The sequence below is a fragment of the Perognathus longimembris genome, chromosome 25, assembly GCF_023159225.1.
Source record: "Perognathus longimembris pacificus isolate PPM17 chromosome 25, ASM2315922v1, whole genome shotgun sequence".
NCBI classification, from domain to species: domain Eukaryota; kingdom Metazoa; phylum Chordata; class Mammalia; order Rodentia; family Heteromyidae; genus Perognathus; species Perognathus longimembris.
In genome coordinates this window covers 17,979,673-17,986,504 of record NC_063185.1, presented here as the reverse complement: position 1 = coordinate 17,986,504, position 6,832 = coordinate 17,979,673, and positions in this window count along the sequence as shown.

Sequence of the window (6,832 nt, the reverse complement as noted above, 5' to 3'; positions counted from 1 at the left end):
TTCACTTCTTAAATCCCAGGAATTTTATATTCATATAAAGCAAATTATTTCTACTTTAACTTTTTCAGTTTGATGTTATATTTATTTAATTTATATGATAATGGGAAGCCAAAGAGTAGGATATTTTTGCTTTGATATGTTTGTGTATTTGTGTGTGTGTGTGAGAGAGAGAGAGAGAGACTAATGCTCTTCTACTTAAGCTATACCTCTACTTCTGGCTTTTGGATGATTAATCAGAGATAAGAGTCTCGGGGACTTTCTGGCCTGGGTTAGCTTTGAACTATGATCCTCAGACCTCAATGTGAGCTTCCAGTGCCCACCTTGTACATTAATCTTGACCACCATGTTTTGAAAGAAGTCCTGGTCTCATTAGAGATTAAAATGGATTTCTTATTGGTAAAATTTAGGCCTTTGATTTAATATCTATTATCCTAAACCTTGTGTCTGAAGGTGCTTGCTTCCTACTCAAAGAGACTACAATTGGGAAGCTTATAATCCCTATCTTAGGTACTCATCTTAAATTCTAGCAAGAAGTACCTTGGGATATCGCACAGGTCGTCTTTAGCTTTGTCAATTCTTGGTCCCAGTGAACCTACAAAGTTCATCATTGTCTGCCTATTGAATAATAGTGAGGTTCTAGCGTGTGTGTGTGTGTGTGTGTGTGTGTGTGTGTGTGTGAAATAGGATGTAAAGTGATCCTCAACTTTTGAGTATTGAGAATTCTACAGAGTAATGAGAATTTAGTCTATATACAAGTGAAATTTAACTTTTCACTGTGCTTAGAGACGCTAATTCACCCATGTTGCTTATAACATTTTTTTCCCCCCTGAAATGTATCCCGTTTATTCCTCTGTTCTCTGATCCTTTTTGCCTCCCCTTTTTTTTTTCTGGGACTCCAGACATAACAAACCCATCTGTACCAGGGAGCTGAGGGCTCACATCTGTAATCCAAGCCACCTGTGGCCTGAGCAAGAAAGTCCATGAAACTCTTATCTCCAGTTAGCCCCCGCCTCCCAAATCCAGAAATGGAGCTGTGGCTCAAGTGGTAGAGCATGAGCCTTGTGTACAAAGGCTCAGGGATAGGGCCCGGGCCTTCGGTTCAAGCTCTAAAGCTGGTGGAGGGGAAGGAGTTGCGCCATTCTGCATCTCACATCTGTTTAAATAGGGCCTAGACTGGAAGAAATCTAAAAGTTGCTGATGGCTACCTAAGTATCCACCACACAAAAACCAAAACCAAAACCAAAACAGGCTCCCTCACAGAAAAGAAATGGAATTCTTTTTAGCGTCTTGGTATTTTCTTCTGTTTTATTTTGCTTGTTATTAACATTGATGTCAGATGCTTTGGCTCATTAATAACAGCCTTTCTGTATCATTAGTCTTGATCACTGTAGCTACGGTCAATAGTTTTCCCACTAAATCTCAACGGATCATTTTGTTGTTTATTTTGATTCTTTTTTAAACGTGTCTGTACAGGGGATACATTTTCCCCAAAGAGAGGACAGGTGATAGAATGACTCCTTTCACTCACTGGCTGCACTGTTGGATCGGAGCCAGCCTCTAGCCCAGAATGACTACATCTTTAGGCATAGATTGTGCCTTGCCCAGGGAATGACATTTTCACGATTAACTTTCACCTGAAGGATTATTCTGTGATGTTCCTTCAGGGTCCTTTGGAGTCGGGAGGTGAATTTACTGAGGTGTAAGTCTTTTGATGAAAATATAAATGGTGGTGGCTATTGGTTCTGGTATAGACTTGGATCTGTGGAATTTGTAAAATACGTAACATTTCAACTTGAGGAAATTACCTGTTACCTTATGGCATTAGCAGGGAGATGACACTGAGGTCTGTGACCGACTCTATAGAAACTTCAAAGGCATAGAAGGACTCTAGGGTCCTAGAAAGAGACTGGCAAATAGGTAAAGCGTAGCATGATGCCGGATGAGGAAACTCCATCGAAGGAAGCAGCGCTGTTGGGATATTCTTTAGGAAAGCATGGAAATGAATGGGACAAAGGGGCGAGCATGTGAATCCAAGATGGCGCGTGCATGCTGAGGGCGTTTTACCCAGGGGGACTGTTGGTGCTGGCTCTGCCGATGCTTTAGAGCGAGGGAGAGGCAAGCGGGTGTGGCTGTTCATAGGAGAGGCTCCAACAAGAGCCGTTGGCTTGACCGACCTCAGATCCCAAGAATCCCACGTTAGGCCAAGATTCACCTGGCAATACGCTTGATTTCCACAAGGTGAACAGTGTGAGTCTCTCTCGAGAGCCCAGATGATGTCAGAAGGCAAGTTAGATTTCTGAGGTGGTCGCATAGGGTGAAAGTCACAGTCCCCCAAAGAAGACAAGAGCGTTTTCCCTCTTTACCAATCGTCATTTTTATTAATCTATTTTACAAGACTGCCATCGAAATAATATTAAATACAAATCGTCCTCTTTTTTTTTTACAGAAAGTGTAATAAAGTTAAAATAGTTCCTTGTCATTTGTAGCATTATTGCAATGCTTTACAAAAGTTTTGCATAGAGTGTGCAAGGGTTGACGTGATTCAACACAAAACTTAACAAAAAAACAAAACACAAAAAACTTACATCACACCCGAACCCGGAGGCGAAACCAAACCCAAGCACAGGAAGCGAAGCAGACCAAAGTAACACAAGGGCTGAACCTGACGGCTTCGCTGGGGACAGTGCAAATGGGGGCTCCGTGACCCCCATCTGTGTGTTACCAGCCTGGCTTGCCAGTTGGAAGTCGGTGCCCTCAGAAAGGAAATGACCGACTCACCCCAACATAGTGTTTTCCATGGTTTTTATTAACGCCTCGGTTTCCTAAGGTTTCCTGGGGTGATCGGGGCAGACCCTCACTCTGGGGGTGATGGTATGTGGGTGCAGGAAGCCTCACCCCGGTCCCCTCAGCTTCGGGCAGAGCCGGCTGACAGCGGGCCTTCACCAGGGGCGCCACGGGGCGTACCCCCTTTCACCACAGGGCGCCCCAATACTTCAAGGACTTGGTCTTTTCACACTTAGATCAAAGCTCTCCAAAGCCGGCCCCGTGGTCCTACGCCCTAGGAGCCCCCCCGGGTCTCCCTCCCTCGCCTCTGCTGGGTGGAGGAGACCTCTAGAACGAGTGCCCAGGCCCAGTCCCACCCCCGTGAGGAGAATCTGCACCGGGGGGAGGGGGACACGGCGCCGTAGGGGGCGCTGACCCAGGCAGGGCTTATTCCGGGATAGCCCCAGTGATCAGCCCCTGGGCACGAAACACCTAGCTGCCCAGGCTTCTGCAGTGCCCTTGTCAGAGATCAGAGAACCTTCTGGTGGCTTTTCCTCTCATCTTGCCCTAAGTAAAGGCAGGGAAGAATGGCAACTAAACAGCGCCCAAGCTCTCACCTAAAATAGGACATCTACCAGGCACGGGTGGCTCATCCCGGTCATCCTAGCTACTTAGGAGGCTGAGATCTGGGGGATCCTGGTTCGAAGCCAGCCCAGACAGGAATGTCTGTGAGACGCTTATCTCCAATTAGTCACAGGAAAAAGTCAGAAGTAGCCCAGAGTTCAAGCCCCAGGGCTGGCAAAAATAAACAAATAAGTAAAAACATTTATCTCTGGAGGGAGGTAGGAAGGAAGGAGACGGGGAGGAGTTGGGGTGCCGCTGTGTGGACTGCACCCGCAGATCTTGCTGAGTGCTAAAATGAGCTCCTAACAGCCCAGATGTTTTCCAGCCTTAAAGAACAGGAATCACACCTACAACAAACCAGGTGTCGTTCTAGATTCTAATCTTCAGGCAGACGGTCTGTATTTCTACGCTGGGTATGTGTGTAGCTCAGTATCAGATGCTACCTGGGTGAGAGACTGTATAGATCAGGAAGATGAAGTTTCCCACTGGCTTGTTTTCCCAACAAGAACAGCGGGAGACACTTCTTGACCACCCGATAAAGAACTGGACGGACTGATCTCACAGTACGCCCGTCAGGACCCACATTCTGGACAGCGACTTGGTTTACATCCCCCCCCCCCCGCCCCCAACTCTTAGACTCAGAACCCAAATCAAAGGACAGTTTTGAGTTTGAAATAAAGGACGCACGTGCTCTGCCTAGCACAGACTAAGCCTTTGGTGACTGGTAATGACTGTGAGGATTGCTGAATAGAAATCCAGCTCTTTCCCAGGTCTGTGGTAGGCTTTGAGTTCAAGAAAGCCTCCCCTGGGGCTGGGGATATAGCCTAGTGGCAAGAGTGCCTGCCTCGGATACACGAGGCCCTAGGTTCGATTCCCCAGCACCACATATACAGAAAACGGCCAGAAGCGGCGCTGTGGCTCAAGTGGCAGAGTGCTAGCCTTGAGCAAAAAAAAAGAAGCCAGGGACAGTGCTGAGGCCCTGAGTTCACAGCCTAGGACTGGCAAAAAAAAAAAAAGCCTCTCCTTACACAAGCAGGCACGCGCGATTCCTTTGCAGGAAGGTCCCAGTGCGTCGCCTCTGCTCTCAGGAGAATGCATGGCACACACCACCGCAATGCTACGGGGGCGCATCTGTATCGGGGAGCAATTCCTCTAACTCCCCGAGACAGCGGCATCTTTCCTTGCTGGCAGTCTGTGGCTTTAGCGGCTCCCTATTCGTGGTTGGTCACTTCATAACATCTGCGCTTTGATTTTTTTTATTTCCCTCCAGTGGTTTCTCCTCACTGAAAAGGATATCCAGATGTGGCGGTGGTTGGTCGTGAGAAGGCATCTGGAGGGATTGTTGTTACCCACTGTGGGGCGGGCGGGGCGAATTTCCCGTGAGACATCAGTATTTTAATTCTTCCACTGAGGGTAACATAGTTTGTTTGTTTAGTGGGGACCAGAGGTCAACAGTGGCCAGCGACTAGGCAAAACCCCCTGGGGAGGGGCCCCCCACCCCCCCACCCCCACCCCCCGTACGCCATGACCCCTCTGAACACTGCCCTGGCTTCCTGCTCCCGGCTGGGACTTAACCCTGCTTCTAATTGCAAACTTCAAAGTGGATACGAATAAGACCGGTTGCTGGGTAGGGTTTACACACTGTGTGTGTGTGTGTGTGTGTGTGTGTGTGTGTGTGTGTGCGCAGGGGTTGATGCTGAGCCCGTGCCGGCTGAGTCAGCAGGCTTCCGTCCACAGGAGTCGTCTCTTATGGCTGGGTTTGGCTCTGTGAATGAGAAATTCCGAGGCACCTGTCGAAGTCTAAATTCTGCCGACTGCGGAGAGAGGGATGGGGAAAGGAGACTGTGACATCCCCAGGCTGGAGCTCTGACTATTTCAGTGCCAATGCTGCGGGGATGGGGCAGCCAAGGAGAAAGTCAAGGAAGAGCACCGAGGCCTGTCCTGTCTCAGAGGCGGAAGGTCCGCTTTCCGAGTGGGTTTGCTTCATGGGGACTCCCTTCCTCCTGGACCTACAGCGACACCACCGGCTCCTACAGCACCCTTTCCTTCTCGTCTTTGTGTCTAGGATTTCCTGGGGCAGGGGAAGCAGGAGGGAGGTCAGGTTTGGCTTCGTTTACCCAACTGACTTTTTAAAATCAGTTGTGGGGCTTGAACTTTGGGCCCGGGTGCTGAGCTCTTCGGCTCAAGGCTGGTGCTCTACCACTTTGAGCCCCAGCGCCATTTCTGGCTTTCTGGTGATTCCTTGGAGATAAGCGTCTCATAGCCTTTCCTGCCCAGGCTGGCTTTGAACCTTGATCCTCAGATCTCAGCCTCCTTCGTAGCTAGGATGACAGGCGTGAGCCACCGGTGGGTGCCTGGCTCTGAGATTTTTTAATTCACCTAAAAGAAAGACCAAGCGCTACGCTAGATGACTACGCCGCTCCCATCCCGCCTTGTGCGGAACGGAATGGAAGGAAGGGATTCTCACTCTGGGGCCAACATCCTTGCCCTTCAGCTGTATTCAGGGGAGGGGCCGAGAGACACAGTTCTGGACTGAAGCGGTGGTCATTTCTGGTCATTTCTATTAAACCAAACCCCAAACCAACCCCCACCAATACCAACACAGCAAAAAGCCCTCCTGGCCGTGGTCATTCCTGAGGGGTGGCGTTTCCATAAGGCCTAGTGTGAAGCCCTCCCTAAAGACATGAGGTGGGCTGCAAATCTTTCTTCTCTGACGGCAGTCAAGAGATGTTACAACCGAGCACGCCCCCTCCCTCCCTACACCCCACTTTCCGTCCCCCTAGACAAAGGAGCAAAGACTGACAGCCTTGCAAACCAAAGCTCTGACTCTGTCCGCTCTCAGCTTTATGAAAATGATTCCAGTACATTCCCCTCCCCCCTCTTCCTACGTGTTTTCAGATGTGGCTTTCCCTCGGATGTCCAGTGAGTCCACGGTGGTAACCATCTTGGTTTTCAAGATCTGGTCTGGCTGTGGGGACATTATACTTGGGAGGTGTCGATAATTATAGTTGGAGACTATTAAAAGAAACACAAAACAAAAAATAAACCCCATAGGGTCAAAACTGTTATGTGGAGAACAGAGACCTTTCTGGAATGTGGAGAGGGTGGGGGTGGTCTCTGTGTGACTAAGGACAGCGGGGGGGGGTGGGGGGGAGGGATTCTGAGTGTCAGTAGTGAGAATCCTTCTCTCCCTTCCCCCCGCCCCCCACCTTGTCCCTAGTAGTCCTCAGCAAGACACCCAGACAAGGACAGTTTCCGCTTCCCACTAAGTGTCTTCCGGCTCCCCCTTCCCTGCTCCCCCAAACCATCCGATGTCTTCCCAGGCTTCTCACGGGGGGACAGCCTTCCGTCCTAACGCACTTAGCAAAGGCTCGCTCCCTGCAACCCGGAAAGCTGGGTTCTTCCTCCTGTCCCACACAGCCTACAGATGACCTCTAGGTCAGAG